General features: G+C 49.1%; 1 protein-coding gene and 1 non-coding gene across 4 annotated transcripts in view; both read right to left on the bottom strand.

The window, feature by feature from the left end:
* Nucleotides 1–26,777, bottom strand: part of NAV2 (neuron navigator 2) — a 382,063-nt gene that overhangs the window by 321,586 nt on the left and 33,700 nt on the right. The gene's annotated exons all lie outside the window — the stretch shown is intronic.
* On the bottom strand, nucleotides 10,570–10,641 carry LOC116881466. Its single transcript, XR_004385417.1, has one exon. It is a non-coding gene; the product is annotated as a small nucleolar RNA SNORD45 (small nucleolar RNA).

Here is a 26,777-nt window from a genome sequence, read left to right as displayed (position 1 = left end):
AGGAAAGGCAGTCTCCAAAATGCCATCCCTGAAAGGATGAAGATACTCTGCAAACAGACATTTTGGCAAGTGACTTAAGGCTTCTTTGAAGTCTCCTTCCCTTTCTGGGAGGGCCTGGAGATCTTGGATATGGAGGAAGACATAAAAATAAAAGACTCGTGGAAGGTACACAGCTGGCAGGCTTTTCAGGAATGGAGAGTCAAATTTACAAAAAGCACTAATCCTTCCTGGAGCAGAAAGCTGGGACCAGGAGGGTGAGCCCTCAAGAGGTGCCCTCTCCCCCTCCACCAGCCTTGGAGGGGACTGAGCCCCCTGCCAAAAGGTCACTGGGAACATTGGGGTCTGCGGGGGGTCCAAGGCGATGGGAGAGTTTGAAAGTAAGATGTATGGCTTTCAGGAGGGCAGACACAATGTCACACTGACAAGCCCACAAATGAATGAATACGTCCCTAGAAGGGGGTGGGCTGGGCTGGGCTAGCAAAGGATTTCTCTCCCTCCCCCACGCCTTTTCTTTTTTTGTGAGATAAAGAATTATGTACAGGCATCTCGCCTGTAGCGTTTTCCCTGAACAGGGTTTAATTTGTCGCTTTCTGGCTCCTCCCACAATTCACTTTCTTCCTTTCAGTGTTGGGGGCGTCAGGGTCTGAGTGGGGCAGTGTCTCCCATGGCTCTTCCCTGTGTCCCCGTGGGCTGCTCTCTCTGCCTTGCACACCTTTGCTTGGTGTGCATGGAAAAAAGCATGGAAATGCTTTTCTTTCCTTTCTCTGCCAAATGATATCATGTAGGTCCGTCAGGATCCAGAGCAAAAGTAACTTAGTTGGTGAACTTGTCTTCAAACCCTCCCCTTTGAGAATGCATTCTCCTCTCCTCTGGGGTCCCCAGCTCTTTGTTTCTGCCTTCTTGCCAGCCTTTGGAATCCTCCATCTCCTTCCACAGTTGGGGTTCGGTACACTCACTGGCTGTTGTGTTTGTGTTGATAGGAGTATTATTACCACTGGATTGTAAGTTGCTTAGGAACGGGTACTCCGTCTTATTCATCTTTGTACACTCAGAACAGTGCTGGGCTTATTGTTGGTATTATCAGATGGAATGAATATATTCAGAAGGTCAGGACTATAGGGGGCTTAACGTTCATCCAGCCCCCCTGCCCCCATAATTGTCCAGGAAAATCCGGGGCCCTTCTATAGAACACTTCTGCTGCCCTGTGTGGAATGCACTGAAAAGAAACTCAACTGAGTTGGAGGCTGGAAACAGGGCACCATAGCATCTCGGGCGGGCTCTCCGAAACCCATGGTGACCTTGCCAGACTAAAGATTCGCCTCCTTGCTGGGGATCTAGATACTGGACATTACCTTTTTTTTTTTAATAAAGATTTTATTTATTTATTTGACAGACAGAGATCACAAGTAGGCAGAGAGGCAGGCAGAGAGAGAGGAGTAAGCAGGCTCCCCGCGGAGCAGAGAGCCTGATGCGGGGCTGGATCCCAGGACCCTGAGATCGTGACCTGAGCTGAAGGCAGAGGCTTAACCCACTGAGCCACTCAGGCACCCCTGGACATTTCCTTTTAAATCCTACTAGAAGAGCTTTTGGAGAGTGAGGATTATGTGTTATTTTTCCCTTCAGCCTCCCAAACACTGCCAAACATGGAAGGAGCTTAGGGCAAACACTAAATTTCAGGAAGAATGAATGAATAATCAAGACCAACTGTAAAGCTCTGGGGAAAGAGGCTCTTGACACACAAAGCAGCCAGAATGGTCCCAGGCAGCCTAGGACACAGTTTGGAAGAGCAGGTCTGCTTCCCCCTCAGATCCCGGGGTTGCCAGGTACCCCTGGTATTTATTTGCTCTATTCAACATCTCAGGCCCAGGGGCTCCTCCTCCAGCCCCCTCCCCTCTCACTACTTCAGTGAAGCAGATAAGGGTGGAAATTGTGCAATCTTTGGGTGACCTCTGACCCCCCCCTTTGAAGGGCCTCCATGTTGCCAGCCCTCTCTCCTCCCTCTTCCTCCTGTCCTCTGAGGGGCTGCATCTCCTGCTCTGACCCTAGTGAGGTGTCAGGGCGTGGGGACTGCAGACATTTTCGGAGGTAGCTTAAAGACCCATTTAGGCCTATCCGGCCCCCGCAGTTGGGCTAGGGGTTCATGTGAGGGGAAATAAAACTGTTCAAAGTAAAAATTTAAAAAAATAAAAAATAAAAAAAGTCTTAAAAAATTCTGCCACAGAACTATGGGCACAGAAATATGGATAGCTATTGTCAAAGCACTTAAGGAAGTTCAGTGGTTTCTAATTTATGTCTTCTGTTCTGGCTTTGCGACCAAATGATTCAGAGACCGGGTCTGGATTGGAGCCGTCCGCGAACTCTCACTGGGTTGCGTTAGTTTTGTTTTTGGTGGTTGTGGTTTGGTGGGGGGAGAGGGTGGTGTGGTTTTGTTTATTTTATTTTCCCCATGGGATCAGCCCTTTCATTCTGGGCCAGTTCTGGTCACCAGGGATTAAGGTTAGCAATTTAAGAGGCAGCGTCTTTCCCAAGGGGCTGTGGTCTACACTTCCTGGGCACTGTTGAGGAACTCAGCTCCTCCCTAATAAACTGGTGCCGTAGGAAATGCCACTGCTTTTCATGATTGAGAGATGAAAGGAACATAAATGTCCTCAAAGTGGGTTAAATATTATTCCCCAATGGGGGCTCTGGAGGCTTTTCCCTTGGAACAAAAGCAGCAGGTAAATTGATTCCACTTTTGTCAGGCAGCCTGATTTCACAGGAGATTGCCACACACACACACACACACACACACACCCCTGAGGGCCTCCTTCTTCCCACCCCGCCCAGGAGAGGGTACCTGTGATGAATGTCAGGAGGGTGAGGCTCGGGGCTGGCATTGTGGGTCTGGTACACATGAATGAGGGTAAACAGGAGGAAACAGATGTCTGAGATGCACCGGCCGACACAGTGCGGACACAATCACCCTCTATTCCAAAGTCAACAAGGACAACCTGGGAAATCCCAGAATGAGGGTGCCATTGTTTAGCAAAGGAAAACTCTCTCGGCACCGCTAATGACTGTGCAGGCCCACGAAACTGTTGTGGTTGATGAAACGGCCTCGGCACTTCTGAGCATTTCTCAGGTCCTAGTACACAACCAGCAGAGCCGTTCTTCCCAGCTGGCACCCGTCCTCCCTGCGCATGCTCCAGTCACATGTGGACACGGAGAACTCGTGATGACCTAGTTTTATGTTTGTCAAAGCACTTCCACATCGGTTACCCAGGTGGTTTTTCTTAGAACCACTCTGTGAACTAAGCTAGATGGCGGGCGTGATCCCATTTTCCGAAGAGTACGCCGAGGCACAGAGAGGTTAAGTGAGCCGTCCAAAGTTGCACAGCTGCTCAGTGAGCAGGCCAGGTTAAGTCTTAGACCTACGGGCTCCGATCTAAACACCCTCTCTGCGGGTCCTCAAGACACGTGGACTTTACATAGTATTCTTATTATTAACAAAAGTAATAGCAGCAGCAAATAGCTAACACTTTCCGAAGTGTGTCTTCTGGGCTGTGGGCCATTCTGAGAGGTCTGCATGTAACATCTCATTGAATCATCATAGTAACCTTGTGCTACAGGTGTAAAAATTACATTTCACGGAGGGGAAACCAGGCACAGAAAAGTTAAATAACTTGCTCAAGGTCACAGAGCTTGTGACCAGTAAGACCAGTAAGTGACACTGCCTGGATTGAAGCAGTGGCTGCAGAATCGACATTCTTCACCTGTGTTGTCCTGTCTCTGTGTAGTAATATCGTAACCGTAAGGGGAGTCCAAGGTCAAAAGTAAAATAAATATACTTCACTGAAAGGGTTTTTACAAATCATAAGTGTCATGCCCAGTTAGTGGGGTCTTTCTTTCCCATTTTTGCTTGTTTTTTGGTTGTGTTCCATTTTAATGATTGCTGCCACTACAAACAAACTTCTATCAAATGCACGAATTGTTTCTCAGATCATGCAACTGTAGATAGCATTTTAAATACCCCTGCGACCTGCAGTGAGTTGTAAATCTCTCTGCATCTCAGCCTCCTCTTAGTAAAATGGGTATGAACATATTTACTTCTAAGGATTATTTAAAAAATCAGGTGAGATACTGCTTATGAAGGCCCTTGAAAAACCATAAATTCCTAGAACTAGTTTCCCAAAATAGATGGGAACAGACTAGAGTATGTTCAACAGCCTTACCTATGCCTCTCCACTGTAGGACTTTTGGGAAGCTTACATATGCTAGTGAGCACCCTGGAGCTCTAAGCAGGCAATTGTAAATGGAGCAACTCACAAATTTATTTCACTGCAGGGCCCTTTGGGTAGAGCACTTCTCAAGCTACTCCTGCAAGGAACCCACTTCGGGATTGGTGTCCCACAGGGTGGAACCCGGGATGTATTTCCCAGCGGGTCTCCCTCTTCAAACATTCAAAGCAGCCTGAGTCCCTCTGACGCCACTCCTAGATTTGCTCCTTTAATTCTGAGACCCTGCAGCCAGAGACGTAAGCCTGCACTTCTATCCTTATAACAGTCAGGCCAAAGACCACAGGATCTGAGTGATGATGAGACAATGGGGGCCTTGGGACTCCAACAGAAACATGACAGGAGAACTCAGATGACCCCACCCCTGTGTCCTACACACAATCTGGTTTCTATCAGGCCGGATCCTGCAGATTCACGCTGAAAGCCAGTCATTCAGAATGTGTGGCTGGCCCCTGACACAAACCCAAGGTTTGAAGGATGGCCATACTGATAATGAATCCCCATCCTTCCAGCATGGAACAGATGGTAAGGAATGACAATGGGATTGGCCCTACACAGGGGCACGATGGGAGGAGGATGTGTGCCTTTGCTCCGACACCACTGTCCTACAGAGGGAGGAGTGGAGTGTCTGAAATAGCCGTCATCTTCTTCTGATCATGAGAACTGCTAACATTTATGGAGCTTTTGCATACTTAGCATATCCCAGACACTAAGCTGTTTATATAAATCAGCATCTTCAATCCTCCCAATGACTCTCTAAAAGTGGTACCATCACCAGTATCCAGAAGAGGTAACAGAAGTACAGAGATGTTGGGTAAATTACGATGGTCACACAGCTCATAAATGGTGGAATTCCATCATGGGTTTGTCTGAACCCAGAGCCTTGGACCCATGGTCCTCGGCATTATAGGTCTCGTAGAACAGTGGTTTTCCAAGTGCAGTCCCTGGTCCTACAGCATCAGCAATACCTGGGAATGTATTACAAGTACAAATTTTTGGAACTACAGGCCTACTGAAAGAGTAACTCTGGTAGGACCCAGCAGTCTGCTTTGCCATTGTTGTTTTATAAGGCCTGTAACTCATTCTGATGCCCGTTTACACTTGAAACCACTGTTCCAGGGGAAGGAACTTTGCACCCAGGCAGTGGCATCATGTCACTTGAGAAAGCCCCAGAATGAGTCACCTGGCCCATTAACCAGTAGGGTCACCCAGCAATGAGCAGGGCACAGAAGGGCAGGGTGCAGGGCCGGTGGTTATTATAGGAAGAAAAAGTAATAGCGAGGCCTGGCGTCACAGGGAACTAGGGCCAAGACAGAACAGGAGGGACAACTGAGGTCCAGGGTGAAGGTGGGAAAGGCCAGCACAAAGTACGCCTGCATAGAAGATGACAGGCCATTTCCATCCATTTCCTCCCCTCTCTTCATCGGGCCACAGGCTCCCAGAGGGCTGGGCAGGCCTTCATGATCCCCGAGTTGTCTCCCTCCCCAGGCGCACACCCCCACTTGGCAAGGTCCCTGCCAAGAGGGTCTCCTCTCTCTGCCTGAACCCCTGCCGTGATGGAGAGCTCACTGCCCCCAAGGGAGTTCTTTCTCCTTCTTTGGAGATGTCTGCATGGTTCCTTGCACTCTTCCCCATCATTCCTCCCTGCACCCCACCGAGGCCACCCTGAACTAGCCTGACTCCGGGCAGACCTTTAGATATTTGACAGTGCCCATGCTTCCTGCCCAGGACAAAGGCCTTAGCTCTTTTAATAATTCCTCTTGTACCTGTTTTCACGTTCTTTCACTGCCCCAGGCCATTTGAAAAGGCTCCTGAGGGATTCTCAGAGAGGAAGCCCAGCAGCCCTCGCCTGCCCCTCTCCGTTGGCCCAACTCCGCAGACTCCACTGAATGGAATCACATTAGGCAAGCAGAGCCGCTGGCCCCGGGCTTCGGGCCTGGCCACCCAGTCCTCAAGGAGGGACCCGGGGGAGGGGGTGCTGACTGCCCTTCCTGCTCTTCTTCCTGAGGAGGGCATGGAAAGCACCAGCCTTCAGAGAGTTCCTTGAGAAAGCAGGGACAGGAGGCTATGTTTTTTCAAGACCCACTCACTGTGCAGTGAGGGAGGCCCATCATGGACTGGGAATTTCCCCCATACGTGCCCACTCTGCAGAACCCAGAGTAGCCCATGCTCCCTGGCTTCTCCCCCTCCTACCCAGGCCTGGCAGGGCTCCAGCATCCCCATTGGAACCCTTGGCTCCTGGAGGGGGTAAACATCAGGCTGTGTCGAGACCCCGCCGTCTCTCCGCAGTTGGCAGGGGTTGACGCCTCTGCAGGGAAGAGATAGTGATGGGTCTGTTTTCACTGGACAGACTTGTGGTTATCTTCCCCGAGGAAGCCAAGGGTGGGGCGGGGGGTTGGAGGCTGGGCTGGGAGCTTGGAGATCTGGGCTACAGGCCCTCAAGGTCCCAGGGCAAGCTCCCAGTGCATCCCCCTGGAGACAATCTGCTAGAATTCAGAGTCCGGCCCACCCTGCCTCTCCGTGTGACCTGGGGCAAGTTATTTAACTTCTCTGTGTCCTATGACCTCATCTGTTAGTTCACGGAAGTGATAACGGTGCCAGTGTCTCCCCAGTGAGGCCCACGTGAAACACGCATGAACACGGGGCACAGTGGCGTACACCCGGTCCAAGCTCACTGGATGTTTATTGCTCCTATTGGTCTACTGCTTTATGCAACTTGGTTAGGGATCAAGTTATACAGGACTAGAGCTTTTTTAACTTTACAAAGACTTTGTTTTCTTGTTTGATTCCAATAACTCATGAGATGGCATCATCAAGATATACCATGACCATGCTGTATGTGAAAATACTGAAGCCCAGAAAGGTCAAGTGACTAGGGCAAGGTCACACAGCAGACCCATCCACAGATCCCAGACCATTAACCTCCTGCCTTGGGCTCCTAAGCCCTGGCTAGGATGGACAGTCTGATTTATACTATCATTGAATTTCTTCTCATATCATATGGCTGTCTTATTTTCTAAAAATCAAGGACTAGACTTGTGATCATGGACATGAAACCCCCAATCTGGACAGTACACAGGCTCCCCACTCCCTCACCTCCCAGTTTTTATCCTAAGGGGCACACAAGGAAGAGATTCCTCTCTCTCTTCACCCATGGACCTGGCTCCTGGGCCAGGACTCATCCAGTCCCTGCCTGGTGTGTGAGGGTACAGCCAGGCTCACTGGCCAATCCAAGGCTCATTGTCTGACCCTGAACCAGACTTTCAAGGTGCATGGTATCAGGTCCTCCTAGAAACATCCACAGGATGTCCCCTGGAGCACACCTCCAGAGTAACCTCCTGCAGTGCCCCCAGGAAGGGGCCTACACTCCCTTTTGCAGTGATGCTGATCCAATCCCCCTTCTCCTAAGGCTTCTGAACAAGAGCAAGGCAGGTTGGGAATGTGGGGTGGGAGGAGGGTAAACCTGACTGCTCCAGATGCACTCCTCTAGCTTGCCAATCCCAAAGTCCTTAGAAGGAGATTCTGGGAGATCTGTGCCTGGGGCTGGGAATCGCCGTGTTCTATTCAGTGGCTCCAGAAACACCAGATTTTTTTCCACCATGTCCCATCTGGGCCCGATAAGCACCATCCTTTCAATGTCTGCACTAAGTGGTTTGCAGGCTGTCTTGGCTGTGTGTTCCTGGGAAGGACAATTTATCTCAACCCTCTTCCTCTGGTTCCAAGTAATGCTTCTCTCCCTCCTCAAGAGATATCAGGCATGGGCTCCTCTGAGTACTTGTGATCCAGGGATGATCCAATGACATCAGTTTCCTGAGAGCTGGACAGTTCCCCTCACTTCAAAGCCTGGCTTTGCTCTCCTTCCTCCCCCTGGTCCTCCCTACAACCTTGTTCACACTTGGATTCATCCCGCAGACCCCGACAGCGCATGGAAGTGAGGTCTCCCAGTCCTCACCGTCACTCAGAGCGCAGCTCGGTGCCGTTATCAGACCCAGCCAACAGGGCCGAAAATTCATCAAGAGAGCCGCCTTGTTGCGGATGAGTGGTATTACAGGGGTTGAAAACTAGCTATAGGGCAGAATTGTTCTTACACTTATTAATGTATGCAACAGATATTTTTCAATGACCTCCAAGTGCCCCATTCTTTTCTGGGTGTCGGGGAGACAGAGTGTTGAACAGACGGAAGATGACACACAAGGGCAGCAAGACTGATAGGCAAGTAAACGTACAGTAAGTACCGGAAGACACAACTGGGTGAGAGTCAGACCCTGGGGGTGTGGGATGGGGGGCGAATACCATAGAATGGCAGCTCAGAGAGACTTCTCCAGAGGCATCTGCCAACAGAGACACAAATGAAGCAAGTGAGCCCCATAGCAGACCTGAGGGGACAGCGTCAGGGGCAGAGGGACAGAAGAACAAGGGCCCTGAGCAGAATCCGGTCCGGGTGCTGCTCAAGGACAGCAGGAACACCACGAAGGCCAGAGCAGAGAGAGCAGGACAGACGGCGAGAGCAGATGAGCTGGAGAGAAGAGTCGTGGCCAGCACACATCAGGCAGGAGTCTGCAAACGACAGCCCTTGGTGTGCTCCCATTGGGCTGCAAGCTAAGAACAGGGATGACATGTTGAAAGGGTTGGAAGAAGAAAGAAGCAAAGATGGAGAGAGAAATGAAGAAAATGGTGAAGACAAAGAAGGAGGAGAAGAGAATGGCCATGTGACAGCGTAACCTGAAATATGTACTACCTGGCCCTTGACAGAGAGGTCTGCTTGTTCCCCAGTGCAGAGACCTGAAGGACAGGGGGCCATCTGGGTTTTATCCCCAACATCACAGGAAGCCACGGTTGGCAGGGGCCCTTCTGAGCAAGGACGTGTCACAGCCCAAGGTATGTGTGTCAGGCTCACTCTGGCTCTGCCGTGGGGCGTGGCCATAGGGTCATCCCACATGGTAGTGAGAGGATGGTGGCTTTGCCTGGGGTGGGGGCAGTGGCTGTCGAAAGAAGGGGCTGATTTTGAGACACATCAGCAGACTTGTCACATTGGATAGGGGGTGTGAGGGAGGGAGAGGAGCCAAGGATGACGCTTAGGTTTTGAGGCAGAACAACTGGGTGAGCGTTGGCGCCATTTCCTGACGTTCAGAAGACTAAGGGAGGCACGGCTGGTGGGCTGGGTTTGAGAAATCAAGAGCTCTGGTCTGGCTGTGATGGGGCCAAGATGATGAGTCGACATCAAAATGCAAACATTTATATATACACCTACACGCACACGCATGTGCAAAGCACACACACGTACAATGTAAAGGATGATGACGTCACTGGTGCTGCTGGAGAAATGGACAGAAAACAAGAATGCTTGGAAGACTTCCTCAGATGTGCGAAGTATTCGATGTTCGTTCCCACAGCAGTCTGTGAGGAGATGTCCCTCCTATTGTCTCTCCCGCTTCACTGATCAGAAAACTGGGGCTGAAATTTTCCCAAAGTTGCACATGGAGCTGGGCAGCGGGAGAGCTGGGAGATGAAGCCAGGAGTCCCCGTTCCTAAGCCCACATCTACCAAACAGAACAGACATCCATGCCCGCTCAGGGATGCAGCCTTCCTTTCATGGCACCTGTCTGTGGGCATTTTGATTTGGGCGATGTAATGGACAAACTGAGTCCTCCTGGTCTCCCGGAATTGATGCTACAGACCAGACCCAATAAAACGTTTTTGTTTCCTACCTCTCAATTTAGCCACGTGGAATAGACACATGTTTACTACAATATTTTTTCTTATCCAGTCATTTTTAAATTATGAAGTCATACATGCTTATTAATTGAAATTAAAAATATGGAAAAATAGGAAGGGAGAAAACTAGTAATGTCCCCAATCCTTAAATATAGCCATGATTGAATATTTCTGGGACTTTTTAGAGGCTGCACGTGATGTACCGTATAGTTAGCAAAAGTTTCTGGGGTTCAGAACTGGCGGCTCAGAAAGGGAAGAGGACCCTAAGAGAACCACCGAATTGTACAGCAGAGGAGTCAGGTAAGAACAAAAATGTCTGACATTTATTAAAGCAACATGTAGGTGTGTGTCAAGAATTGTGCTAGGTGTCCTAACTGCATAACCTTATGTCATCCTCACATCCCATTTCACAGCTGAGGAAACTGAGGCTCTCGTCACTCCCAAGCAGCAGAACTGAGACTTCAAGCTAGAGGGAATGAATCCCAGAGCAGGAGATCTTCAGTCTCAGGTCATTCCTTGCCCAGGGACAATTAATGCCCACCAGCAGGCTAAAACAGATATTGCTTTTTTTTTTCCACCCAAGGTTTTTGTATAATTTTAGAATTTACATCAACTTTGGATTCAGCTAACCCATGCCATGCTCTCACCAACCTCAATTAATATCTCTTGAACAAAGAAATAAAAACTAAGATCTGATAAATCCAGAACAAAATGAAGGAGAGGAAGACAGAGTGAAGAGAGGCAACCCAGGATAGACTCATCGAGTCAGCCATTCAACAAGTGTTTATTGAGCACCTACTATGTGCCCAGCACTGAGCTAGACAGCGGGGACCAGTAGTGAACACGACAGACTCAACTCCTGGCCTCCTAGTGGATTTTAGTGGATGGATCACCGTGGCCGGCTGAGTTGCGGAAATACTCAGAGTGGCTTCCCCTCAGCCCCGGAGGCTAGTCTGATTGCACTCTGGTGCATTTGATCTTCCTGTGCCAACCAACTTGTTCTAAAAAACAAAGAACTTCAGGAATACAAACCCCTCCTTACAGGGTGTTTTTATTTCATTCTTTAAACCAAACCTTGTCCACCTCGGGCTTCCACGTCATCTCTCACTAGCTTATTTCTGCTCAATTTCCAACCAGACCCACTAACTGGAATTTTTAACCTGAGGCTATGGCCCTCCAGGGGTCTCCATGGATGAGAGGAGGTTATACAGATATATATTTTGCAGAGGGTCAAGGGGCATGAAAGGGAGCAAGGGTCCATTGCTTCTGTCAGATTTTCAAAGGGGTCCACAACCCAAAAAGAGTAAAAATCCACGGCTCTAATCTTTTTCCACTTCAGTGGTATTTCCCATAGTCTGTGAATGTTGACTCTTTTTCCCTCTAACAGTCTCTCCCAGGTCTGAGACTGAGTGGCATTTGGGGTTTGCTTGCAGAAACTATGCGAGCGCGGCATTGGTATTTTTCCAGGCACGGCATAAAACGGAACTTAATTCATTCACTTCCACATTGACACAAGGGGGAATGTTCCAATTCCTCAGCCGCTGAGAAAGGCAATGTCCCCCACCAGGCTTCACACAACCCTCTTCCACTTGATTATTATTCGAGTCTCACCCCTGGCCCCGGCTCCACACTGCGGGTCTACACCGTTTCCCTGAGTACACACAGTCTTAGACTCCTTCGGGCCAAAGAAAATAACACTGTTCTGATAGTCGAAGGCAAGAACAGGCTTCCTAAGCAGGTTGTTCATCTGCCAGAATTCCTGCTCACTGTGCTTATTCCTGAACTCCAGATATCAATCACCATCTCTATAGGGTAGAGAAATGGAACAGAAAATACAGACGGTCTCCTGTTCATTTTGTTGAAAGCAAGTAGCACATTCAAGTGGAACATTTAAGAGTCAAGGTCTTTGTGAGCACGCACTCCTTCATTGCTTCAACAAATACATATCAAGTGTCTACTGTGCTCCAGACACTTTCGAAGTGCTGAGGACACAGTCATGGACGAGACCGAATTGGTTCCCGCCCTCCTGGAGTGTATGGCCTAGTGCAGGGAAGAGGGATCACGGATCAATAGAAATGTGTTGAGAGCTAGGATGATGAATATGAAGTGTTACTGGGGACATGGAACCAAAGACCCTATGTAGTATCACAGGTCAACAAGGAAGACGTCCCTGCTGAAGTAACAGATGGGCTGAGACCTGTAGAAGTGGCTGAGGCCAGGGTGCATGGAAGGAGAAGAGATTAAGAGGCCTTGAGGCTTGTGCAAAGATCCCGAGGCCAAAACTGGTACAGCATATTAGAGGAACTGGAAGAAAGCCTATGCAGCCAGAGCACAAAATGGAGCCACGAATGGCTGGAAACAAGGCTGGTGGAGAAATTAGGGTTCTGTAGAGACAGCACCTTGCATGTCCTTGTGGGGATTTGGGTCCCAATCCTGACAACAATGGGGAGTTATAGAAAAGTATGGAGGAGGTGTATGGGACAAGATTAGATCTGAGGTTTAGTTTGGTTTAATTTTAAAGCTTTTATTTTCAAGTAATCTCCATACCCAATGTGGGTATGAACTCATGCTGAGCTCATGACCCTGAGGTCAAGAGTCACATGCTCCCCTGAATAAGCCAGCCAGGTGTCCCTAGATCTGAGGTTTTAAAAGATCATTCTGACCACAGTGTGGAGAGTGGACTGGGAATGGGCAAGACCATGCATGAGGAACTGGTTTCAGAGGCTTTTCCAGGAGACCTGGGGAGAGAGGCTGGTGGTCTGAACCAGGAGAAGGTGGTGGACATGAAGAGAAGTAGACTTCCTAGGGGGACACAGCGAGCATGAGCCCACTGACTCAATGGTGGCAGTGAGGAGGAGGGCAGCAGTAGTCCCCTCCTCAACCATTTCTGCTTGTCTCCAAAGCATTTCAAGACGCTCCTTCCGAAACAGCCTCCAGGAGATGGCCCTCTGAGTGGACGTAGCAGTTGGGGCAATAGCACACCAGGGATAAATCTGAAGGGAGCCACAAATTGACGAGGTTCCAGGGACACTGGCCATTGCTATGTGCATCGGAGGAGCCACAGCTGTCCCCACCCAGAGTCTTTGGGTTGGTGATGCCACTGCCCACATCGGGCTCCCCTGGTCTTCCCATGGCTGGAGCCTTGGGTCTAACACGGTCTAACGTCACCCCCAATCGCCCTGCTTCACTGTCTTCATAGCACTTGCCACTCTGAAATAAACTTAATGCATTTGCTTTTCTGTGTATATCTCCCCACAAGAAGGCTTCCATGACAACCGAAACCTTGCTTTTGCTTCACCATGCCTAGCACAGTGCCTGGTACAAACAGGTGCTCCAGAAAAAGAAGATGAAGGAGTAAACGACTCCCCAAAGTCCAAAGCACCCCCCTTCCGAGTGCCCTCTCCCTGGGCGCTGGACCTTGGCACTGACTGAGCAGCTCCTGGGCTCCGATGTCCCATGAGCCCCTGCAAACTCGCTCTGAACCTCCATCTGAACCCCAGGGCTTAGGTGAGTAACGGTTCTCCAAGAGACAGCATTCTCATGGGAGTTTCCTTTGCTTTATTTCCCAAAGCAGAAGAACCATCAGGGCTGGCATTTTTCCAAATTCCACACCTTGGGGCACAAAGTAAACTCCACAGAACCCTGGGACAGAATTATATATTCATGTACATGACTAAAAGAGCTCACAAGCAAATATTGCTGGTGCTGCTGATTCATGACTATTTCTTTTTCTGGTTTTCCCTACAGATCTCAGGGCCAAAATCAACTGCATTTGTAGTTCATAGCTGGTTCTTTTTAAACCAGGATATTACACAGGATTTGGTTCTCCTAGCTAAATTCCTTCTTGGAAAGGACTCTTAATTTCTGTCTCTTACTCTTCTAATTTAATTTTTGAAAAGATGCTTCCTAACATGAAGATGGGGACTGCATTCAGCAGACAGGAAAGGAACAGGATGGTGAGGCCCTGCCAGGCTCCTGCAGAGCCTACCATAGGGACGAGTCAATGCCGAGTCACCATGAACAGTCAGTTCTCAGAGCTTGTGAGTCAGTGGCTGCTGGCCATGGGGTTTCTGGTGCCTTCCACATGCCTCCCCCCAAGCCAGGAGGAAATGACTAATAACAGACATCACTGTCCAGTGATGAGTTCACCTGAAACCATAACATGGTGCCTGTGGGAGAAGATGAGCTGTCATCTTACAATTCTTCCCTGTGGCCCTGGGGGTTGAGTTGATATGGGACAAAGGATGGGGTCCTACAACCAGTGGGTGAGGTTGGGTACCTTTCTCCAACCTGCAGTAGTGTCCAGGCCCATACACTGGCAGATGTGCTGAGGCCGCTGGTGACATAAAGTCAAAACTCTATGGTAAAATTCTAATTCACACCCTGGAAGTCTCACAGAATAGGGAATATTTTTCTCTTAGAAATTGTCTTTCAGGGGTCACCTGGATGGCTAAGCCAGTTCAGTGTCTGCCTTCAGCTCAGGTCATGATCCCAGGGTCCTGGCGTCAAGTCCTGCATCGGGCTCCCTACTCTGTGGGAAACCCGCTTCTCCCTCTGCCTGCTGCTCCCCCGGCTCATGCATTCTCTCTGTCAAATGAATAAATAAAATCTTAAAAACAACAACAACAATAGCAACAGAAATAGCCTTTCAGGAAATAGAGGCAAATGGTAAGATAAACTCGGGGCGGGGTAGGGGATGGAGAATTAATAAAAACTTGGAGGGATGTTATGGAAGCCTGAGCTCAAGAGAACAGCCGTGCCGCACGTCTGCAGGCCAGCTGGCCATCCCGAGCATTCTTACCCACTCTGCATCACTGCCAATCTGTGTCCTCTGCGTCTGTGGCCGCAAATGGTAGCAGCAGTCATCTTTCATCCAATCCTCACTGTGTGACCAGCACCTTACATACGCTACATTATTTTATTCAGTTCACAATAAAACCCCTTCAGCTAAGTGTCCACCGTTGTCTGTATTTTACGGATCAGGAAACTGAGGAATTAGACATGAAGCGAACTGCCTAAGAACATCTATTTCTTAAGTACTTCCTGGGCGAACCACCCCCTTCCTGGACACTAGAAGCCCCTCTCTCATCTACTGCCGGCCTCTGTCCAAAGAATCCATTTATTCTGTTTACGAAGTCAGGGAAATTGTAGTTTTTTTTTAGTTTTTTTCCCCAGAAAAACGCTGAAATAAATAATTCCCAAGGCTTCGTCCCTTGTTATCAGTGAGAGTGCTGGGCAAAACTGTCTCCAGAGTATCTTCCAGGTCCAAAATTTGTGATTTTATTCTGATCCATCCCACAAAACATCTCCTTCCTCTCAAAGGGGGAAAAAAATCTTACTAGGCTCTTTAGAATGTATACTAGCAATTCTCCATGGACAGTGGAGCTCCTACAAAATCCCCAGAGGTTATCAATTAAGACAGATATGCTCCTGGGCAGGGGAGTGTGGGAAGAAGGACAGAAGAAGCGGCTCTGCCTTCCCGGTTAGATCTGGCTCCCAGTCTGGGAGCCGGCTGGGTCAAGTCACGGGGTGCTACCAACTGTGCCAACTCCCGGAGGGGACTAGGACACTAGCTTGTATGCGTGTGCGAAGGGAACCCTTAGGGCCCCAGGTCTGCCACCTGCTTGCCCTGCAGCAAAATAGGGAGGGTTCCACCGACTCCAAGCTGGAGCCCACCCACCAACGATGTTACCCACCAGCCCACCCTGCCCTGCCCAGGCCCGGGCCTTTCCTCTGTCATTAGCCCTCGCTGAGCACATGGCGGACAACATGGCAGCACAGTTGGTCTGAGGAGATGGAGTGAGTGAGAGAGAGCTCCTGACCCTCACTGCCTCTTAGGAGTCACCCCACTTTCTACCATGGTCGCCGCCTCCTGTTCCTGCGACCAGATCCACACTTCCTCTCACTCACTGGGCTCCCCTCCTCCAACTCCTCCTGCCCCTCTCTATTCCTCACAGAATCCCACTGTCACCTGACCTGAGAGCACTCCTCCTCACAGGTTTCCCTCAGAGGCCTCACCTCACTCTTCTGGTCTCGGCTCCACGACCCCCCTCAGAGAGGCCTTCCCTGGCCTCCCTTCTCTCTGCCACTTCACTGTCTGATTCTCACCGCCCTCACTCTGATTTGAAATTATTTTCCCTGTGTATTTCACTGCCTGTCTTCCCGGTGCTAAAATATAAGTTCCAGGAAGGCAAGAACCCTCTCATTTTGTTCACTGTTATATCCTTCCTGCCCCCAGGCCTCAAACCAAAAAGTAGGTGCTCAATAAACAGAGGGAACCAAAGTGCATACATTCCTCCCTCATCAAGGGGAGGTGAGGATTTTACAGCACAAAGCTGCTGTGACGGTAAGGGACGGTGGATTTTCATGGTTTGTCAAGACTAGGTCCCAATAATGGCAAGTTGAAATATTATCACTGCATCGAGAGAGGCAGCATAGACTGGGGGGCAAGCCTGCAGGTCCCAGAGTCCGAATGGAGTCCTCACAACTACGTAGTTGTCTGACCTTCAGCAAGTGGTTGAACTTCTCTTAGCCACGGTTTCCTCATCTATACAGGAGAGATGATAATAGTACGAGCCCCTCGGCCCCCTGGCAGATTATGTAAAACGATGCACAGGAAATATTCAGAAGAACCTCTAGCCCATACTGCCCCTGCCACAAATGTAAGCTCTTCCTGCAGTCCAGAGAGAGGGCCACACGTTTTCCATTCTACTCCCCGCTGCACACCCTAGAGCCTGCGAAGCACTTTTACATAAATCTTCCCATTCATGCTTCTGAAACCCTGATGAGGGCCAGGAATTACCTACTCTCCAGGCTCAGAGCAGCTTGACGGAGATCCTGCAGTTAGCCAGAGCAGAAGACAGAAGGCCTCGGATTCAGGAATCCCAATTCTCCTCTTGTCACCACCTATGGTCACTTCCTCACCCAACCTACGACCCCGGACAGAATCGGAAGACACCGCTGGGCCCCGTGTGGAGAAGCCATGCTTGCTGCTGGAGGATCTCTGCTCAAAATACATGGAAGCCCCAGGCCTCTGTACACTCCCTGAGGCCAACGGTGCCTCCCCCAAGCCCGCTCTCTTGTAAGCCAGTTGAGGGTTTGGCCAAGCCACAGAGGCAGAAGGAGCCTGGTCTCGAGGTCTTTCCTCCACAGAGGCAGAAGGAGCCTGGTCTCGAGGTCTTTCCTGTGGATCCACCAGACCTCGTAGCCCCCCCTGCTCTGCCCTCCCTGCCCTGCCTTAGCCCCCTGGCTCTTGTCCTCAGGAAGGGTTTCTAAGGTGGCCTGACTAGCCGTTGGCAGCAATTCCAGCATCAGGGACAACTCAGGAAAGGGACTCTGGGCCCTAAGTCCAAGGAATGCAAAGGGCTGGGTGAAAATGACGTGAGGGAGAAAACAGACAGCACTTACCAAAAAGAAACTGGCGCCCTGTTCAGTCTTTTCAACTCCCAGCGGGAGCAGATTTGTTGTGACTAATGCATCAGGCTTTAAATAGTTTCAAGCGGCATACTGATTAGCCCAAGGCACCACGGAGGCAAGTGCTAAGTTTCTCCCAAAGTGCAAAGTTTCCAAGAGAAAGAAAAGGCTGCCACTCTCGGAAATGGCTCACCTGCTGGTGGAAACCCACCCAGCTGAACTCCTGAATGAAGCAGGAAGGCACAAGGAGCTGCAGAGATCAGGAAATCACATGGAGCCAGTCAGATTGGACGGGAGGAATTTTTCGGTTGGATCCTGCCATCCTCCTCCTCACAAACCCTTCATGATCGTTCCTTGGCCTCAGTCTACATTTCCCAGCATTACTTTCTAGGACCCTTATGAACTGGTCCTTTACTGGGTTGAATGGTGTCTCATCAAAACTCCCTATCCTTCTGGGACCTCCGAATGTAACCTTATTTGGAAAAAAGATGTAATTAGTTAAAATGAGTTCATCACGGATTAGGGTAGGCCCTACATCTAATGGCCAGTGTCCTCATTACAAGACCACATGAAGACACAGAGACACCCTGGGAGAATGCCATGTGAACATGAGGACAGAGTTTGGAGGGTTGCAGCTACATGCCAAGGGTCACCAGCAACCGCCAGCAGCTAGGAGAGAGGCACAAAGCAGATTCTCCCTCAGAAGGAAGGCTCCTGGTGGAACCCTCCAGAAAGAACCAACCTCACTAATGCCCTGAGTTTGGACTCCTAGCCTCCAAAACGAGGAGAATACATTTCTATTGTTTGAAGTCACACTGCTGTGTTTTTGTTTTTGTTTTTGTTTTTTTTAATGGCAGCCCTGGGAACCTAACACAGGTCCTCAGCTACATGTCTAGCCCTACTCCCATCAAAGTCACCTTCCTCACACTCCATGTATAAGGGGTGGCTGTTATACATTTTTCAAAAAGTGACAGAGTTTTAGTCTCACGTTTGCCTTGTTGGCTTCCGTGTGACTTTGAGCAAATCAATTCATTTTCATTTCAATTTCTCTTATTTTCAGTTGTCTAATCTATACGTGAAGGTAATAGACGGGTGGTTGTGGGAATCTGAATAAGACAATACGCATGTAACAAGAGGGAGACTAGATCAGCCACAGAATTTCTCTTGAGGAAAGCATTACATTTGTTTGGAGAATAGAACCAAATAAACCTCTTTGCAGGAAGGCGTAGATCAAGAAACGAGGGAGCCCTGTTGACTAACATGTTGTGTCAGTGGTATATAAGTTGGGTGGTAAGGGCTGGCTGAGGGAGAGAGAGAAAGGTGAGGTTCACAGGTAAGAATGCAGGAGATCCAAAGGGCCAATAAGAGCTAGACTGAAAGCAGTAGGGAGCCATACCCCTCCACACCACGGTGTGACTAGGGAGTTTGGGGGTGGGGGATAGAAACATCTAATGGATTTTTCTAGTTGTTTGTGGTGCTGTGTACGAGATAAGCCCATTTCCCCCCATCTCTTTTACAAAATATGCAGTGAACTCTTAATTGGATACCAACAGTTTCATGATCATGGATTCTTTGGGTTTGAATTTGGAAAGGGACTGAGCTCGGAGGCTGGGTTGTCATGGGGTAAAGTGAGGAGAATCCACACCAACATAGGGGCTGGAGAACCAGGGGCCTGGGGACATCTGGTTTACCCATATGCGCAAGTGGGCAGCATACTGAGGGCGCTATATGAACATAACGTAGACATGTTTGCTTCAGCCCCAGTCCTCCCCTTCCTGACCTTGGCTTACTCCTGCCTGAGCTTAGAATGTAATTAGTTAAAATGAGTTCATCGTATCTTCTTCCTGCTCCCCTTCCTCTACCACTTGTTCAGCTATTTGAATCCTACCCATCCTTCAAGCACCACCCGTCTCCTACTTGAAGCCTTCCCCCATCTTCCCAACCGGAGAGGAAAGATCGTCCGTCTCCCTGCTTTGTGAAGCATGCATTCCCAGGCAACGGGTGCCATGTTCCTTCTGGAGTTAGAGCTAAGCAATAAAAAACAAGACAAAAAGTACTGCAGAGGCAGATAAGGGAAGACAAACTCAGAACAAAGAGAAAGACCCAGAAGGGAGTGCGGGGAGGGGCAAAGCTGGGAGGAGGAAATGCTGAAGAGCTCAAATGGCCAACTTCATCAATAGTGGGGCAGCAGGGCCAGCGGGGCCAGCGGGAAAGGTGATATCTCCGGCAGGCCCTTTTGTGAAGCTGAAATTCAAGCATTTCCCCTGAGTCTTGAGTGTCATTGTGAGGCACCCTGAAAACAATGGCTACGCAGGTTACTGGTTTCTGGAGGCTCTCTAGAGCCATGTGGGCACGAATTACCAAAACTTCCGCCTGCTAAGCTTTCTCCCCACCCTCGCTCAGAGTAAATAAATATACTCAGCAAGGCCTGAGACAGACATTAATCTCAAAAGGCGGGCAAGTGAAACACTCTGACCTACCCAGCAAGGGCTCTGCAAGAGAGCTCCCCACGGCCTGGAATGAGGAAGTAACTCCATTTACCTGTTTGCTGGGGAGGAAGGAGGCAACCAGAGACCTGCTCCCTGCCTACCCTTCCCCTCTGCACCTGTCCTGGAGCCCAGGCTACTGAGCTGCTGGGACCTGGGTATTTAGGAACAAAAAATACATGTTTGCTGTCCAGGGAGAGACAAGCGAGCACGCAAGTGTCAGGCAGTGTGCAGAGTGCAAGGAGAGAGTAGTCCAAGGGTTTATGGTAACTCAGAAATTACAGTCTGGCCTGGGCTGCACTTTAAAGGGTGAAAAGGGGGGCACTGGGGTGGCTCAGCAGGTTAAGCCTCTGCCTTCAGCTCAGGTCATGATCCCAGGGTCCTGGGATCGAGCCCCGCAACAGGGAGCCTGCTTCCCCCTCTCTCTGTCTCTGCCTGCCTCTCTGCCTACTTGTGATCTCTGTCTGTCAAATAAGTAAAATTTTTTTAAAAAGGGTGAAAAGGAATTATGTCCACAACTCACTACCACTACAAACCCACACACTGGCTGGTAGATTCATCATCTTTCTAAACATTAAAATGTAAGAAAATGTATGCTTTAGGGCAGCAGGAAGAACCTATGATAATCAGGGGAAGAAGGCTGGAAAGGGTTATCCAAGGAGAGAGAACAGAATGTGCAAAGGTCCTGAGGTAAAGTCATGGTTGCTATATATATACCATTATAGTAAGTATTTGTGGAAGACTCGGTGAGGTAGCAACTATAACAACGCCAGAGGCTGGGTGAGACATTTATTTCTCACAGTTCTGGAGGCTGCATGCCAGCATGTTGGGCTTCTTGGTGAGGGCTTTCCTCTTGGTTGATGGGTGGCCCTATTCTTACTGTAACTTCACATGCTGGTCCCTTTATCATCTTACAAGGTCACTAATGCCATCGTGGGGCTCCACCCTCATGACCTTATCTAAACCTAATTATCTCCGAAGCCCTCACTTCCTAATACCATCACGTTGGGGATTAAGATTTCTGACACCTGAATGGGGGTGGGGGGTGTGGCACAAACATTCTGTCCATAGATTGAGTTTGCAGTAATGGACATTAACGACTGTCAGAATAATCACTATTTGTCCAAGACATACTAAGGAGAAGTTCTATCCCAGTATTAACAATCTAGAGTTGGAAACAACGTAAGTGCCCACCCAACAGTCAGGGATGGGTGTAATAAATTACCCACATACTACCAAATACTAGTAAAAATGACTGGGTATAAACATACTGATCACATGGAAAGATGTCCATGATGTATGAAGTTTTTAAAACTGGAGGTCAGAAAATACAGAAATGTTAAACGGTAGGAAAAAAGACTGGTAAAGAATAACTCACCAAAATATTCACAATTCTTATCTGTGAGTTGAGGTTATGAGTCATTTTTAACTATTCTTTTACCTTGTCCACATGTTCTAAAATTTCTACAATAAACACCTCCAATTTTTTGAAATAAGAAAGGAAGGGGTGTGTGTGTGTGTGTGTGTGAGTGTGATTATGTACTTACTGTCAGACAGGATCAGGGAAAGTGAGAAAGAGCCTCAGTGTGACCCCACAGGTCAGAATAAGTGAATAGGCACTCAGCCCACAGTCCCTGCAGCCGCTCCCATTGTGGGCTGTGACCTGAATCCCTTCACATTTTCTTCTCAAAGGTCACACTCAATCAGCCCCAACCATCCTCTTACTTAGTCAGTTTCAATGGCATGGCCACTTGGGCCTTGTAAGATGGAAATGTAATTAGTTCTTGGAGTTGAAAGTTCCTTTTGGTGCACCTGGGTGCCTCAGTCGGTTGGGTGTCTGACTTCGACTCGGGTCATGATCTCGGGGTCCCTGGGATTGAGCCCCGTGTCGAGATCAGCACTCAGTGGGGATCTGCTTGGCCCTCTCTCTCTCCTTCTGCTCCTACCCTTGCTCGTGCATGTGTACGCGCGCTCTCTCTCTCTCTCTCTCAAATAAATAAATAAAATCTTTAAAAAGAAGTTCCTCTCAAAAATATTTAATAGGGGCACCTGGGTGGTTCAGTCTGTTAAGTATCTGCCTTCAGCTCAGGTCATGATCTCAGGGTCCTGGGATTGAGCCCCGCATTGGGCTCCCTGCTAAGCTTCTCTCTCTCCCTCCACTACTACCTCTGCTTGTTCTCTCTCTCTCTCTCTGTCAAAATAATAAATAAATATTTTTTTAAGAGAATCTTTTAAAAAAATTTAATAATTGGCGTGCTTGAGTGGCTCAGTCAGTTAAGCATCCAACTCTTGACTTGGCTTAGGGCATGATCTCAGGGTCTTGAAATCAAGCCCCATATCAAGCTCCCCACCCAGTACAGGGTCTGCTTAAGATTCTCTTTCCGCTCTTCCTCTGCCTCTCCTGCCAAAATTTCTTTAAAAAACAAAAAAGAGTTTAATAATTATTTGTCAGCAAATCAACACTGATAGATGGGACTGTTGGCCTATTTTGTGTGTGGTGGGGGAAGAAGTGGGAATATGGAAGAAGAAGCTCTAGGGGAGACAGAAGGTGGTTGTTGACGATCCCATGTGGTCAGAGAGCCAAGAAGAAAGCCCTTTGTCTTTACGAGTAAAGAGCTAAGCTAGGAGTCGACCCCCTAAGGCATATCTAAAAAGGCAGCATGTAGAATAGAGTAATAGCTGAGATTTATTACTTTCTCCATCCAATCCTGCCCTTTTCCACCCTCTGAAGCTATCATGTGAGCACAGTGCAGTTCTGTCATGGAGCTTACGGTCTGCTGGAGAGAAAGAAAGTGAAAGCAGGTGGGCTGTAAGACAGGCAGTGTGATAAGTGCTCTGAACATAACCTCTGGGAAGTGGACAGAGAGTACTGCAACGCTGTCTTCCACGGGCTGGTCAAGGAAGAGGCCAGGCAAGAAGGAGGTGAGCGAGCAAGCTTTGCATTTACCCATGGAAAAGCATTTAAGGCTGTGGGAACAACAACTAAGGCCCTGAGTTGTGACTATGACTGGAGCCCTTGAAAACATCAAGGAGGCCTGAGTGTTGGAGCGGAGTGTTGGAGTGAGGTCTGGGATACGCTGTGGCGGCAACCTCCAGCAACCAGGTGTGGTCCCCCTGGAACGGGTATCTCACACCCTGCCACCATCCTAGGTAGCAGACCCAAAGAAGCAGCTTTCTCTATGTCACTGCCTCCAGTCTCAGGGGGGACAGGTCCCCAAAAACCTGGCTTTGGTGACTAGCAGCAGAGGGTGATGGTGAAGGGCTCAGGCTTTGAAGTCAGACACCTGTGGGTCACAGTCCCGGCTCTCTCACATCCCTGCTGCGCGGCCCTGAGCAGGCTGCTTAGCTGATAGGAAGCCCAGAAGTGTGCTGGTATGTTGGATCTCCTGGGGTGGAGGGTGCAGGACATGGAGAAAAGCCGCAATTTGTAGCATTTGCCGATGTCTGTGGTGTAAATACATCCATGGCAGCCAAAGTCAGCTAGCAACGTGAAACCGCTGAACACAGGATTAAGAAGAGAGACAGACAATTGGCTCTCAAGAGCCAGGACCAACCAGCTGTAGCATATCCTCCACTCAGTTCCTTCATCTGTAAAATGGATTTCAGCTCCTAGAGTACCTGGTGAGAATGAGATGAGGTGTGTTTAAAAAGCACTTAGCCTAATGCATGGCACATAGTTAACGCTCCATAAGTGAGAGCTATAATTCTGACTCCATGAGGATGTTGAATTCTGGGCTGGCACTTGTACGCAGAAATGAATTCTCAGGCTCCTGGGTGGCTCAGTGGGTTAAGCCTCTGCCTTCAGCTCAGGTCATGATCTCAGGGTCCTAGGATCAAGCCCTGCATTGGGTTCTCTGCTCAGCCAGGAGCCTGCTTCTCCCCTCTCTCTGCCTGCCTCTCTGCCTGCTTATGATTTCTCTCTGTCAAATAAATAAATAAAATCTTAAAAAAAAAAAAAAGAAATGAATTCTCATAGATGAGAGCAAAGAGTCACCAACGGGGCTGCAGACTTATTCTGATTCTGCCTCTGCCTCCTGTGTGACTTTGGGCAAGTTGCTTTTCCTCTCTGCGCTTCTGTTACTCTCTCTGAAGTGAGGGACAGAGCAAGTTATAAAGTTCCCTCCAGATTGGATGTTCTCCAATGTCATACTCTGGGGACTGTTCTAGAAGTACCCATGGAAGGAGTGGGTAGTTACAGGTTACTAAGGCATCATGAAGGGTGGGATGGAGTTCCCAGGATTCTCGCCGATACTAAAAGCTACCCGGAAAGAGGTGACAAATGTATGTAGAACCTAGGACAGCAGGCCTGAGTGAGTTCTTTCTTGGCAAAGATCAAAGAACTGTTCCAAAAAGTCGAGAGAAAAAACCCTGAACGCGCGCGTGCGAGAGAGATAGAGACATATATATGATAGTGGGGGGACGGGGAGAGATTTACGTGAGTATTTTGAGGATTAATAGATCCTCAGAAAATGTCTTTAATAAACATATTTTTAAATTTTTCTTAAGATTTATATATTCTGTGGGGGAAGGGGCAGAGGAAGAGAGGCAGAGAAGTAGACTCGCTGCTGAGCGCAGAGTCTGCCTCAGGGCTTCATCCCAGGACCCTGAAATAAAGACCTGAGCAGAACCCAGGAGTCTGGAGACTTAACCCACTGAGCCACCCTGGCGTCCCTAATAAACATTTTAGAAAGGAAGGCTATGTCTGCCAAACCTTTAATGTCAAGAGAGAGAAAAGAATTCAGAAAGGATCTGTAGAGAAAACGCTGGGTGAGACGAGCCTAGCAAAGGCAAAGAGGGGGAAAGGCAGGTGAGGGTGACAAGGGCCTCTAAGACCGTCGTCACCAGGCACAGGCAAGGGAGCAAGAAGTTGGCAGGAGAGACCAAGTAACGCCAGCTTCGCAGAATTGCAAACCAAATCTGCACAGCTCGGTTCTTTGTGCCTCCAATGTCCTCATCAGAATCCCTTTGAAGTACATCAGACTATAATTTTCAGGAGTCGAGAACAAAGCTTCCTGTAGCCTTTGGCTCGTACGGACCATCAGCAGGAACAAAGTATCTGACACAGCTCCCTCAAAGCCACAGACATGAGGCAGGCCTGCCCACAGATGACAAATGGCCCTCAAAGATTCTGTGGACTTTGCACTTTTCTTCATCAAAGTCTCCGGAGTAGCCCACATCTCTTCTCTGGGGGACAAATGAATATCGGGTCTGAGTGCTGTGATCCCAGCAATTGCTTTCACTGGCTATTATGGCTTGGAACTCAATTTTCCTCCCCAAATAAGTAGCTTTCCCAAGCAGCCTGAGCGTTCACAGCTCTTCCCGGTCGTGACAAGGAGGTAACTTAACCGAATTTCCATCTCCGTAATCCCTGTTCTAACATTTTTGGGTCAGGTATTGTTCCCCTAAGGAGCTTAATTCCAGAAGCCTTGACACCCAGGGAAATGAAAGAGCGTTCGTTTCATTCTGACTGGAGCTAAACCCTGACAGGTAAGCTTAATTACTGGCTGCCTCCAGCTCCTAATCAACCAGCTTCTGATGGAAAGAATAAAGTCATAATAAAACATAATGACATTCTAGTGAGACTGGGAACCACGTCGCAGCAGCCGGTGACTTGCTGTGGTGAAGCAAGATGCTCAAAAGAGGTGGGGACACCCCTGTGACGGGGGAGCCCCCCCCACCGACTCTCCCATGTGGGTGTCCTCATTTTAATGATGACACCGAGAGTTGCAGGCCCGTGGAGTCAGGAACCATAAATGCTGCGTTGACTCTGTCTATAAACGATGATCCACCATCGCCTTTAAGCTTATTAAAATAAGCCGAGAAATGAATCAATCATTGTCAAATGCTCAGTGTGATGTCGCTTCTAAAAATAAGAGTCCATCTGAAATTCTAAGAGCATTCAACGGCGGATGGCTACACAATCTGTCGGTGGAATGTAAAAGAGTAAAAGAGACCTCAGAATCGTCCAGAAATGACACTTTCTTGAGAGTTAAGAGTGTCTGGGCTTCAATCCTGTCCTTGGCCAGCCTTGCAGTTTGCTCAAGTTCTGTCCCTTCTTGGCCTGTCGGTATCCTTATCCTGTCCGTCCAAGGGCAGCTTGGTCTTCCAGCACCGTGACCTGCCTTGGGAGTCCGGCTGAGAGATGCCCTCATTCTCCCGCAAGCCTGCCTCTCCTGGGTCTGCACCTCTCCGTAGACGGGGTACTCAGCCCTCCGGGGAGGACGAGAGCCATTGTCCACGAGTGCTTCCCGTGGACCCCCACACTGCATGTTTTAGCCCCATACCACAGTTAGCACTCACAGCAACCCTCCCTCCTTCACCAAGTGTTCATTTACATGGACCCAGTGCCAAGCACCATGCCAGACAACATGCAGACCTAGAGGAAGAGCTTATAGTTTAAGTGTGATTATACCCAGCTTACAGGTTAGCAAACTGAGGTTCAGGAAAGGCTTGTCAGTGGGAAGTAGTGGAGGTGGGATTCCAACCCAGACCGAGTTTTTTCCCTCCAGCTGTCCAGGTGCATTTCTTTTTCCCACCCTCCTAGAGTCCTTGAAGATGGGGCCTTGGTCTCCGGAGCCTGTCTTTCTCACTTTCACCACAAGCGAGACTGGTGTAATTGAACTCAACAACCCTCGGCTACCCATCTGGAAAATGCAGGTGAGCCGGTCAGCCTCATGGTCTCCTGTGCCTGATGCGAGAGCCCAGGACACACACAGGCCTCTGGAAGGGCCTTTGAACCAGTCGGGGGGGAACACGTGAGACTTGGGGGTGCTCGGCTCCACAGGAAATGCAATCTCCCTGCTCCTTTGTTCCACCATGCAGCACTGCCAGGGGCCTCAGAGTAACCTCCTATATAGTACAGCCAAACCCTCAAAGCCTCCAGAAGGTC

The sequence above is a fragment of the Lontra canadensis genome, unplaced genomic scaffold (genome assembly GCF_010015895.1).
Source record: "Lontra canadensis isolate GAN:19392208 unplaced genomic scaffold, GSC_riverotter_1.0 scaffold74, whole genome shotgun sequence".
NCBI lineage: Eukaryota > Metazoa > Chordata > Mammalia > Carnivora > Mustelidae > Lontra > Lontra canadensis.
Note: the sequence above shows the minus strand (reverse complement) of the source record. Positions and strands in the feature narration are given on the sequence as shown.